This window comes from Colletes latitarsis, chromosome 9 (genome assembly GCF_051014445.1).
Source record: "Colletes latitarsis isolate SP2378_abdomen chromosome 9, iyColLati1, whole genome shotgun sequence".
Lineage (NCBI taxonomy): Eukaryota > Metazoa > Arthropoda > Insecta > Hymenoptera > Colletidae > Colletes > Colletes latitarsis.
This window is the reverse complement of record NC_135142.1, coordinates 9,581,380-9,595,535: the sequence shown is the minus strand read 5'-3', so window position 1 is coordinate 9,595,535 and position 14,156 is coordinate 9,581,380.

The window sequence follows — 14,156 nt, the reverse complement described above, 5'->3', positions numbered from 1 at the left end:
TCCTGTAAAATACTGTCCGAATCCAGGTTTAATGGATTGTTTCTGTGTCGTACCACATTACCACGTGATTCAAAACCGAAAAGAACCCAGGATCTAGCCAACATGTTTGCGAAAAAGGCGAAAGTATAAGCCAGATGCGGGCATAACCCAGACCTAACCCAGACCTAACCGGTGTTATCCTCTAAAATATTGATCGAAACCAGGTTTAATTGACTGCCTCAGTGTGCTACAACATTACTACGTGATTCAAACACGGAAAAAACCCAGGATCTGGCCAACAAGTATGCGAAGAAGGCAAGATCATGAGCCAGATGCGGGCATATCCCGGACCTAACCCAGACCTAACCGGTGTTATCCTCTGAAATATTGATCGAAACCAGGTTTAATTGACTGCCTCAGTGTGCTACAACATTACTACGTGATTCAAACACGGAAAAAACCCAGGATCTGGCCAACAAGTTTGCGAAGAAGGCAACATCATGAGCCAGATGCGGGCATAACCCGGACCTAACCCAGACCTAACCGGTGTTATCCTCTAAAATATTGAGCGAAACCAGGTTTAATTGACTGCCTCAGTGTGGTACCACATTACTACGTGATTCAAACACGGTAGAAACCCAGGATCTGGCCAACAAGTTTGCGAAAAAGGCAAAATCATGAGCCAGATGCGGGCATAACCCAGACCTAACCCAGACTTAACCGGTGTTATCCTCTAAAATACTGAGCGAAACGAGGTTTAATTGACTCCTTCAGTGTGCTACCATATAACTACGTGATTCAAACACGAAAAAAACCCAGGATCTGGCCAACAAGTATGCGAAGAATGCAAAATCATGAGCCAGATGTGGGCATAACCCAGACCTAGCCCAGACGTAACCGGTGTTATCCTCTAAAATATTGATCGAAACCAGGTTTAATTGACTGCTTCAGTGTGTTACCACATTACTACGTGATTCAAACACGAAAAAAACCCAGGATCTGGCCAACAAGTATGCGAAGAAGGCAAAATCATGAGCCAGATGCGAGCATAACCCTGACCTAACCCAGACCTAACCAGTGTTATCCTCTGAAATATTGATCGAAACCAGGTTTAATTGACTGCCTCAGTGTGGTACCACATTACTACGTGATTCAAACACGGTAAAAACCCAGGATCTGGCCAACAAGTATGCGAAGAAGGCAAAATCATGAGCCAGATGCGGGCATAACCCAGACCTAACCCAGACCTAACCGGTGTTATCCTCTAAAATATTGCTCGAAACCAGGTTTAATTAACTCCTTCAGTGTGTTACCACATTACTGCGTGATTCAAACACGAAAAAACCCCAGGATCTGGCCAACAAGTATGCGAAGAAGGCAAAATCATGAGCCAGATGCGGGCATAACCCAGACCTAACCCAGACCTAGCCGGTGTTATCCTCTAAAAGACTGTGCGAATCCAGGTTTAATTGACTGCCTCAGTGTGGTACAACATTACTACGTGATTCAAACACGGAAAAAACCCAGGATCTGGCCAACAAGTGTGCGAAGAAAGCAAAATCATGAGCCAGATGCGGGCATATCCCGGACCTAACCCAGACCTAACCGGTGTTATCCTGTGAAATATTGATCGAATCCAGGTTTAATTGACTGCCTCAGTGTGCTACAACATTACTACGTGATTCAATCACGGAAAAAACCCAGGATCTGGCCAACAAGTTTGCGAAAAAGGCAAAATCATGAGCCAGATGCGGGCATAACCCAGACCTAACCCAGACCTACCTCGTGTTATCCTCCAAAATATTGATCGAATCCAGGGTTAATTGACTGCTTCATTGTGTTACCACATTACTACGTGATTTAAACACGAAAAACCCCAGGATCTGGCCAACAAGTATGCGAAGAAGGCAAAATCATGAGCCAGATGCGGGCATAACCCAGACCTAACCCAGACCTAACCGGTGTTATCCTCTGAAATATTGATCGAAACCAGGTTTAGTTGACTGCTTCAGTGTGTTACCACATTCCTACGTGATTCAAACACGAAAAAAACCCAGGATCTGGCCAACAAGTATACGAAGAAGGCAAAATCATGACCCAGATGCGGGCATAACCCAGACCTAACCCAGACCTAACCAGTGTTATCCTTTAAAATATTGATCGAAACCAGGTTTAATTGGCTGCCTCAGTGTGGTACCACATTACTACGTGATTGAAACACGGTAAAAACCCAGGATCTGGCCAACAAGTATGCGAAGAAGGCAAAATCATGAGCCAGATGCGGGCATAACCCAGACCTAACCCAGACCTAACCGGTGTTATCCTGTGAAATATTGATCGAAACCAGGTTTAATTGACTGCCTCAGTGTGGTACCACATTACTACGTGATTGAAACACGGTAAAAACCCAGGATCTGGCCAACAAGTATGCGAAGAAGGCAAAATCATGAGCCAGATGCGGGCATAACCCAGACCTAACCCAGACCTAACCGGTGTTATCCTGTGAAATATTGATCGAAACCAGGTTTAATTGACTGCCTCAGTGTGGTAGCACATTACTACTTGATTCAAACACGGTAAAAACCCAGGATCTGGCCAACAAGTATGCGTAGAAGGCAAAATTATGAGCCAGATGCGGGCATAACCCAGACCTTACCCAGTCCTAACCGGTGTTATCCTCTAAAATATTGATCGAAGCCAGGTTTAATTGACTGCTTCAGTGTGTTACCACATTACTACGTGATTCAAACACGAAAAAAACCCAGGATCTGGCCAACAAGTATGCGAAGAAGGCAAAATCATGAGCCAGATGCGGGCATATCCCAGACCTAACCCAGACCTAACCGGTGTTACCCACCAAAATATTGATCGAAACCAGGGTTAATTGACTGCTTCATTGTGTTACCACATTACTACGTGCTTCAAACACGGTAAAAACCCAGGATCTGGACAACAAGTATGCGAAGAAGGTAAAATCATGAACCAGATGCGGGCATAACCCAGACCTAACCCAGACCTAACCGGTGTTATCCTCTAAAATATTGATCGAAACCAGGTTTAATTGTCTGCCTCAGTGTGGTAGCACATTACTACTTGATTCAAACACGGTAAAAACCCAGGATCTGGCCAACAAGTATGCGAAGAAGGCAAAATTATGAGCCAGATGCGGGCATAACCCAGACCTAACCCAGACCTAAGCGGTGTTATCCTCTAAAATATTGATCGAAACCAGGTTTAATTGACTCCTTCGGTGTGTTACCACATTACTACGTGATTCAAACACGAAAAAAACCCAGGATCTGGCCAACAAGTATGCGAAGAATGCAAAATCATGAGCCAGATGCGGGCATAATCCAGACCTAGCCCAGACGTAACCGGTGTTATCCTCTAAAATATTGATCGAAACCAGGTTTAATTGGCTGCTTCAGTGTGTTACCACATTACTACGTGATTGAAACACGAAAAAAACCCTGGATCTGGCCTACAAGTATGCGAAGAAGGCAAAATCATGAACCAGATGCGGGCATAACCCAGACCTAACCCAGACCTAACCGGTGTTATCCTCTAAAATATAGATCGAAACCAGGTTTAATTGACTGCTTCATTGTGTTACCACATTACTACGTGATTCAAACACGAAAAAAACCCAGGATCTGGCCAACAAGTATGCGAAGAAGGCAACATCATGAGCCAGATGCGGGCATAACCCTGACCTAACCCAGACCTAACCGGTGTTATCCTCTGAAATATTGATCGAAACCAGGTTTAATTGACTGCCTCAGTGTGGTACCACATTACTACGTGATTCAAACACGGTAAAAACCCAGGATCTGGCCAACAAGTATGCGAAGAAGGCAAAATCATGAGCCAGATGCGGGCATAACCCAGACCTAACCCAGACCTAACCGGTGTTATCCTCTAAAATATTGATCGAAACCAGGTTTAATTAACTCCTTCAGTGTGTTACCACATTACTGCGTGATTCAAACACGAAAAAAACCCAGGATCTGGCCAACAAGTATGCGAAGAAGGCAAAATCATGAGCCAGATGCGGGCATAACCCGGACCTAACCCAGACCTAACCGGTGTTATCCTGTGAAATATTGATCGAAACCAGGTTTAATTGACTGCCTCAGTGTGCTACAACATTACTACGTGATTCAATCACGGAAAAAACCCAGGATCTGGCCAACAAGTTTGCGAAGAAGGCAAAATCATGAGCCAGATGCGGGCATAACCCAGACCTAACCCAGACCTACCTCGTGTTATCCTCCAAAATATTGATCGAATCCAGGGTAAATTGACTGCCTCAGTGTGGTACAACATTACTACGTGATTCAAACACGGAAGGAACCCATGATCTGCCAACAAGTTTGCGAAAAAGGCGAAAGTATAAGCCAGATGCGCGCATATACCAGACCTAACCCAGACCTAACCGGTATTATCCTCTAAAATATTGATCGAAACCAGGTCTAATTGACTGCTTCAGTGTGTTACCACATTCGTACGTGATTCAAACACGAAAAAAACCCAGGATCTGTCCAACAAGTATGCGAAGAAGGCAAAATCATGAGCCAGATGCGGGCATAACCCAGACCTAACCCAGACCTAACCGGTGTTATCCTCTAAAATATTGATCGAAACCAGGTTTAATTGACTGCTTCAGTGTGTTACCACATTACTACGTGATTCAAACACGAAAAAAACCCAGGATCTGGCCAACAAGTATGCGAAGAAGGCAAAATCATGAGCCAGATGCGGGCATAACCCTGACCTAACCCAGACCTAACCGGTGTTATCCTCTGAAATATTGATCGAAACCAGGGTTAATTGACTGCGTCAGTGTGTTACCACATTACTACGTGAGTCAAACACGAAAAAAACCCAGGATCTGGCCAACAAGTTTGCGAAGAAGGCAAAATCATGAGCCAGATGCGGGTATTACCCAGACCTAAGCCAGACCTAACCGGTGTTATCCTCTAAAATATTGATCGAAACCAGGTTTAATTGACTGCCTCAGTGTGCTACAACATTACTACGTGATTCAAACACGGAAAAAACCCAGGATCTGGCCAACAAGTATGCGAAGAAGGCAAAATCATGAGCCAGATGCGGGCATATCCCAGACATAACCCAGACCTAACCGGTGTTATCCTCTGAAATATTGATCGAAGCCAGGATTAATTGACTGCCTCAGTGTGGTACCACATTACTACGTGATTCAAACACGAAAAAAACCCAGGATCTGGCCAACAAGTATGTGAAGAAGGCAAAATCATGAGCCAGATGCGGGCATAACCCAGACCTAACCCAGACCTAACCGGTGTTATCCTCTAAAATACTGTCCGAATCCAGGATTAATTGACTGCCTCAGTGTGGTACAACATTACTACGTGATTCAAACACGGAAAAAACCCACGATCTGGCCAACAAGTTTGCGAAAAAGGCGAAAGTATAATCTAGATGCGCGCATATACCAGACCTAACCCAGACCTAACCGGTGTTATCCTCTAAAATACTGTCCGAATCCAGGTTTAATGGATTGTTTCTGTGGCGTACCACATTACCACGTGATTCAAAACCGAAAAAAACCCAGGATCTCGCCAACATGTTTGCGAAAAAGGCGAAAGTATAAGCCAGATGCGGGCATAACCCAGACCTAACCCAGACCTAACCGGTGTTATCCTCTAAAATACTGTCCGAATCCTGGTTTAATTGACTGCCTCAGTATGGTACAACATTACTACGTGATTCAAACACGGAGATACCCCATGATCTGGCCAACAAGTTTGCGAAAATGGCAAAATCATGAGCCAGATGCGCGCATATCCCGGACCTAACCCAGACCTAACCGGTGTTATCCTCCAAAATATTGATCGAAACCAGGGTTAATTGACTGCCTCAGTGTGGTGCCACATTACTACGTGATTCAAACACGAAAAAAACCCAGGATCTGGCCAACAAGTATGCGAAGAAGGCAAAATCATGAGCCAGATGCGGGCATAACCCTGACCTAACCCAGACCTAACCGGTGTTATCATCTGAAAAATTGATCGAAACCAGGTTTAATTGACTGCCTCAGTGTGGTACCACATTACTACGTGATTCAAACACGAAAAAAAACCCAGGATCTGGCCACCAAGTATGCGAAGAAGGCAAAATCATGAGCCAGATGCGGGCATAACCTAGACCTAACCGGTGTTATCCTCTGAAATACTGTCCGAATCCAGGTTTAATTGACTGCCTCAGTGTGGTACAACATTATTACGTGATTCAAACACGGAAAAAACCCACGATCTGGCCAACAAGTTTGCGAAAAAGGCGAAAGTATAAGCTAGATGCGCGCATATACCAGACCTAACCCAGACCTAACCGGTGTTATCCTCTAAAATACTGTCCGAATCCAGGTTTAATGGATTGTTTCTGTGTCGTACCACATTACCACGTGATTCAAAACCGAAAAAAACCCAGGATCTAGCCAACATGTTTGCGAAAAAGGCGAAAGTATAAGCCAGATGCGGGCATAACCCAGACCTAACCCAGACCTAACCGGTGTTATCCTCTAAAATATTGATCGAAACCAGGTTTAATTGACTGCCTCAGTGTGCTACAACATTACTACGTGATTCAAACACGGAAAAAACCCAGGATCTGGGCAACAAGTATGCGAAGAAGGCAAGATCATGAGCCAGATGCGGGCATATCCCGGACCTAACCCAGTCCTAACCGGTGTTATCCTCTGAAATATTGATCGAAACCAGGTTTAATTGACTGCCTCAGTGTGCTACAACATTACTACGTGATTCAAACACGGAAAAAACCCAGGATCTGGCCAACAAGTATGCGAAGAAGGCAACATCATGAGCCAGATGCGGGCATAACCCTGACCTAACCCAGACCTAACCGGTGTTATCCTCTGAAATATTGATCGAAACCAGGTTTAATTGACTGCCTCAGTGTGGTACCACATTACTACGTGATTCAAACACGGTAAAAACCCAGGATCTGGCCAACAAGTATGCGAAGAAGGCAAAATCATGAGCCAGATGCGGGCATAACCCAGACCTAACCCAGACCTAACCGGTGTTATCCTCTAAAATATTGATCGAAACCAGGTTTAGTTAACTCCTTCAGTGTGTTACCACATTACTGCGTGATTCAAACACGAAAAAAACCCAGGATCTGGCCAACAAGTATGCGAAGAAGGCAAAATCATGAGCCAGATGCGGGCATAACACGGACCTAACCCAGACCTAACCGGTGTTATCCTGTGAAATATTGATCGAAACCAGGTTTAATTGACTGCCTCAGTGTGCTACAACATTACTACGTGATTCAATCACGGAAAAAACCCAGGATCTGGCCAACAAGTTTGCGAAGAAGGCAAAATCATGAGCCAGATGCGGGCATAACCCAGACCTAACCCAGACCTACCTCGTGTTATCCTCCAAAATATTGATCGAATCCAGGGTAAATTGACTGCTTCATTGTGTTACCACATTACTACGTGATTCAAACACGAAAAAACCCAGGATCTGGCCAACAAGTGTGCGAAGAAGGCAAAATCATGAGCCAGATGCGGGCATAACCCAGACCTAACCCAGACCTAACCGGTGTTATCCTCTGAAATATTGATCGAAACCAGGTTTAGTTGACTGCTTCCGTGTGTTACCACATTCCTACGTGATTCAAACACGAAAAAAACCCAGGATCTGGCCAACAAGTATGCGAAGAAGGCAAAATCATGAGTCAGACGCGGGCATAACCCAGGCCTAACCCAGACCTAACCGTTGTTATCCTCTAAAATACTGTCCGAATCCAGGTTTAATTGACTGCCTCAGTGTGGTACAACATTACTACGTGATTCAAACACGGAAGGAACCCATGATCTGCCAACAAGTTTGCGAAAAAGGCGAAAGTATAAGCCAGATGCGCGCATATACCAGACCTAACCCAGACCTAACCGGTATTATCCTCTAAAATATTGATCGAAACCAGGTCTAATTGACTGCTTCAGTGTGTTACCACATTCGTACGTGATTCAAACACGAAAAAAACCCAGGATCTGGCCAACAAGTATGCGAAGAAGGCAAAATCATGAGCCAGATGCGGGCATAACCCAGACCTAACCCAGACCTAACCGGTGTTATCCTCTAAAATATTGATCGAAACCAGGTTTAATTGACTGCTTCAGTGTGTTACCACATTACTACGTGATTCAAACACGAAAAAAACCCAGGATCTGGCCAACAAGTATGCGAAGAAGGCAAAATCATGAGCCAGATGCGGGCATAACCCTGACCTAACCCAGACCTAACCGGTGTTATCCTCTGAAATATTGATCGAAACCAGGGTTAATTGACTGCGTCAGTGTGTTACCACATTACTACGTGAGTCAAACACGAAAAAAACCCAGGATCTGGCCAACAAGTTTGCGAAGAAGGCAAAATCATGAGCCAGATGCGGGTATTACCCAGACCTAAGCCAGACCTAACCGGTGTTATCCTCTAAAATATTGATCGAAACCAGGTTTAATTGACTGCCTCAGTGTGCTACAACATTACTACGTGATTCAAACACGGAAAAAACCCAGGATCTGGCCAACAAGTATGCGAAGAAGGCAAAATCATGAGCCAGATGCGGGCATATCCCAGACATAACCCAGACCTAACCGGTGTTATCCTCTGAAATATTGATCGAAGCCAGGATTAATTGACTGCCTCAGTGTGGTACCACATTACTACGTGATTCAAACACGAAAAAAACCCAGGATCTGGCCAACAAGTATGTGAAGAAGGCAAAATCATGAGCCAGATGCGGGCATAACCCAGACCTAACCCAGACCTAACCGGTGTTATCCTCTAAAATACTGTCCGAATCCAGGTTTAATTGACTGCCTCAGTGTGGTACAACATTACTACGTGATTCAAACACGGAAAAAACCCACGATCTGGCCAACAAGTTTGCGAAAAAGGCGAAAGTATAAGCTAGATGCGCGCATATACCAGACCTAACCCAGACCTAACCGGTGTTATCCTCTAAAATACTGTCCGAATCCAGGTTTAATGGATTGTTTCTGTGGCGTACCACATTACCACGTGATTCAAAACCGAAAAAAACCCAGGATCTCGCCAACATGTTTGCGAAAATGGCGAAAGTATAAGCCAGATGCGGGCATAACCCAGACCTAACCCAGACCTAACCGGTGTTATCCTCTAAAATACTGTCCGAATCCTGGTTTAATTGACTGCCTCAGTATGGTACAACATTACTACGTGATTCAAACACGGAGATACCCCATGATCTGGCCAACAAGTTTGCGAAAATGGCAAAATCATGAGCCAGATGCGCGCATATCCCGGACCTAACCCAGACCTAACCGGTGTTATCCTCCAAAATATTGATCGAAACCAGGGTTAATTGACTGCCTCAGTGTGGTGTCACATTACTACGTGATTCAAACACGAAAAAAACCCAGGATCTGGCCAACAAGTATGCGAAGAAGGCAAAATCATGAGCCAGGTGCGGGCATAACCCTGACCTAACCCAGACCTAACCGGTGTTATCATCTGAAAAATTGATCGAAACCAGGTTTAATTGACTGCCTCAGTGTGGTACCACATTACTACGTGATTCAAACACGAAAAAAACCCAGGATCTGGCCACCAAGTATGCGAAGAAGGCAAAATCATGAGCCAGATGCGGGCATAACCCAGACCTAACCCAGACCTAACCGGTGTTATCCTCTGAAATACTGTCCGAATCCAGGTTTAATTGACTGCCTCAGTGTGGTACAACATTATTACGTGATTCAAACACGGAAAAAACCCACGATCTGGCCAACAAGTTTGCGAAAAAGGCGAAAGTATAAGCTAGATGCGCGCATATACCAGACCTAACCCAGACCTAACCGGTGTTATCCTCTAAAATACTGTCCGAATCCAGGTTTAATGGATTGTTTCTGTGTCGTACCACATTACCACGTGATTCAAAACCGAAAAAAACCCAGGATCTAGCCAACATGTTTGCGAAAAAGGCGAAAGTATAAGCCAGATGCGGGCATAACCCAGACCTAACCCAGACCTAACCGGTGTTATCCTCTAAAATATTGATTGAAACCAGGTTTAATTGACTGCCTCAGTGTGCTACAACATTACTACGTGATTCAAACACGGAAAAAACCCAGGATCTGGCCAACAAGTATGCGAAGAAGGCAAGATCATGAGCCAGATGCGGGCATATCCCGGACCTAACCCAGACCTAACCGGTGTTATCCTCTGAAATATTGATCGAAACCAGGTTTAATTGACTGCCTCAGTGTGCTACAACATTACTACGTGATTCAAACACGGAAAAAACCCATGATCTGGCCAACAAGTTTGCGAAAAAGGCAAAATCATCAGCCTGATGCGGGCATAACCCAGACCTAACCCAGACCTAACCGGTGTTATCCTCTAAAATATTGATCGAAACCAGGTTTAATTAACTCCTTCAGTGTGTTACCACATTACTTCGTGATTCAAACACGAAAAAAACCCAGGATCTGGCCAACAAGTATGCGAAGAAGGCAAAATCATGAGCCAGATGCGGGCATAACCCTGACCTAACCCAGACCTAACCGGTGTTATCATCTGAAAAATTCATCGAAACCAGGTTTAATTGACTGCCTCAGTGTGGTACCACATTACTACGTGATTCAAACACGAAAAAAACCCAGGATCTGGCCACCAAGTATGCGAAGAAGGCAAAATCATGAGCCAGATGCGGGCATAACCCAGACCTAACCCAGACCTAACCGGTGTTATCCTCTGAAATACTGTCCGAATCCAGGTTTAATTGACTGCCTCAGTGTGGTACAACATTATTACGTGATTCAAACACGGAAAAAACCCACGATCTGGCCAACAAGTTTGCGAAAAAGGCGAAAGTATAAGCTAGATGCGCGCATATACCAGACCTAACCCAGACCTAACCGGTGTTATCCTCTAAAATACTGTCCGAATCCAGGTTTAATGGGTTGTTTCTGTGTCGTACCACATTACCACCTGATTCAAAACCGAAAAAAACCCAGGATCTAGCCAACATGTTTGCGAAAAAGGCGAAAGTATAAGCCAGATGCGGGCATAACCCAGACCTAACCCAGACCTAACCGGTGTTATCCTCTAAAATATTGATCGAAACCAGGTTTAATTGACTGCCTCAGTGTGCTACAACATTACTACGTGATTCAAACACGGAAAAAACCCAGGATCTGGCCAACAAGTTTGCGAAGAAGGCGAAAGTATAAGCCAGATGCGCGCATATCCCAGACCTAACCCAGACCTAACCGGTGTTATCCTCTGAAATATTGATCGAAACCAGGTTTAATTGACTGCCTCAGTGTGCTACAACATTACTACGTGATTCAAACACGGAAAAAACCCAGGATCTGGCCAACAAGTATGCGAAAAAGGCAAAATCATGAGCCAGATGCTGGCATAACCCAGACCTAACCCAGACCTAACCGGTGTTATCCTCTGAAATATTGATCGAAACCAGGTTTAATTGACTGCCTCAGTGTGGTACCACATTACTACGTGATTCAAACACGGAAAAAACCCAGGATCTGGCCAACAAGTTTGCGAAGAAGGCGAAAGTATAAGCCAGATGCGCGCATATCCCAGACCTAACCCAGACCTAACCGGTGTTATCCTCTAAAATATTGATCGAAACCAGGTTTAATTGACTGCTTCAGTATGTTACCACATTACTACGTGATTCAAACACGAAAAAAACGCAGGATCTGGCCAAGAAGTATGCGAAGAAGGCAAAATCATGAGCCAGATGCGGGCATAACCCAGACCTAACCCAGACCTAACCGGTGTTATCCTCTGAAATACTGATCGTAACCAGGTTTAATTGACTGCCTCAGAGTGGTACCACATTACTACGTGATTCAAACACGAAAAAAACCCAGGATCTGGCCAACAAGTATGCGAAGAAGGCAAAATCATGAGCCAGATGCGGGCATAACCCAGACCTAACCCACACCTAACCGGTGTTATCCTCTAAAATACTGTCCGAATCCAGGTTTAATTGACTGCCTCAGTGTGGTACAACATTACTACGTGATTCAAACACGGAAAAAACCCATGATCTGACCAACAAGTTTGCGAAAATGGCAAAATCATCAGCCTGATGCGGGCATAACCCAGACCTAACCCAGACCTAACCGGTGTTATCCTCTAAAATATTGATCGAAACCAGGTTTAATTAACTCCTTCAGTGTGTTACCACATTACTGCGTGATTCAAACACGAAAAAAACCCAGGATCTGGCCAACAAGTATGCGAAGAAGGCAAAATCATGAGCCAGATGCGGGCATAAACCGGACCTAACCCAGACCTAACCGGTGTTATCCTGTGAAATATTGATCGAAACCAGGTTTAATTGACTGCCTCAGTGTGCTACAACATTACTACGTGATTCAATCACGGAAAAAACCCAGGATCTGGCCAACAAGTTTGCGAAGAAGGCAAAATCATGAGCCAGATGCGGGCATAACCCAGACCTAACCCAGACCTACCTCGTGTTATCCTCCAAAATATTGATCGAATCCAGGGTAAATTGACTGCTTCATTGTGTTACCACATTACTACGTGATTCAAACACGAAAAAACCCAGGATCTGGCCAACAAGTGTGCGAAGAAGGCAAAATCATGAGCCAGATGCGGGCATAACCCAGACCTAACCCAGACCTAACCGGTGTTATCCTCTGAAATATTGATCGAAACCAGGTTTAGTTGACTGCTTCCGTGTGTTACCACATTCCTACGTGATCCAAACACGAAAAAAACCCAGGACCTGGCCAACAAGTATGCGAAGAAGGCAAAATCATGAGTCAGACGCGGGCATAACCCAGGCCTAACCCAGACCTAACCGTTGTTATCCTCTAAAATACTGTCCGAATCCAGGTTTAATTGACTGCCTCAGTGTGGTACAACATTACTACGTGATTCAAACACGGAAGGAACCCATGATCTGCCAACAAGTTTGCGAAAAAGGCGAAAGTATAAGCCAGATGCGCGCATAACCCAGACCTAACCCAGACCTAACCGGTGTTATCCTCTGAAATATTGATCGAAACCAGGTTTAGTTGACTGCTTCCGTGTGTTACCACATTCCTACGTGATCCAAACACGAAAAAAACCCAGGACCTGGCCAACAAGTATGCGAAGAAGGCAAAATCATGAGTCAGACGCGGGCATAACCCAGGCCTAACCCAGACCTAACCGTTGTTATCCTCTAAAATACTGTCCGAATCCAGGTTTAATTGACTGCCTCAGTGTGGTACAACATTATTACGTGATTCAAACACGGAAAAAACCCACGATCTGGCCAACAAGTTTGCGAAAAAGGCGAAAGTATAAGCTAGATGCGCGCATATACCAGACCTAACCCAGACCTAACCGGTGTTATCCTCTAAAATACTGTCCGAATCCAGGTTTAATGGGTTGTTTCTGTGTCGTACCACATTACCACGTGATTCAAAACCGAAAAAAACCCAGGATCTAGCCAACATGTTTGCGAAAAAGGCGAAAGTATAAGCCAGATGCGGGCATAACCCAGACCTAACCCAGACCTAACCGGTGTTATCCTCTAACATATTGATCGAAACCAGGTTTAATTGACTGCCTCAGTGTGCTACAACATTACTACGTGATTCAAACACGGAAAAAACCCAGGATCTGGCCAACAAGTATGCGAAGAAGGCAAGATCATGAGCCAGATGCGGGCATATCCCGGACCTAACCCAGACCTAACCGGTGTTATCCTCTGAAATATTGATCGAAACCAGGTTTAATTGACTGCCTCAGTGTGCTACAACATTACTACGTGATTCAAACACGGAAAAAACCCAGGATCTGGCCAACAAGTATGCGAAAAAGGCAAAATCATGAGCCAGATGCTGGCATAACCCAGACCTAACCCAGACCTAACCGGTGTTATCCTCTGAAATATTGATCGAAACCAGGTTTAATTGACTGCCTCAGTGTGGTACCACATTACTACGTGATTCAAACACGGAAAAAACCCAGGATCTGGCCAACAAGTTTGCGAAGAAGGCGAAAGTATAAGCCAGATGCGCGCATATCCCAGACCTAACCCAGACCTAACCGGTGTTATCCTCTAAAATA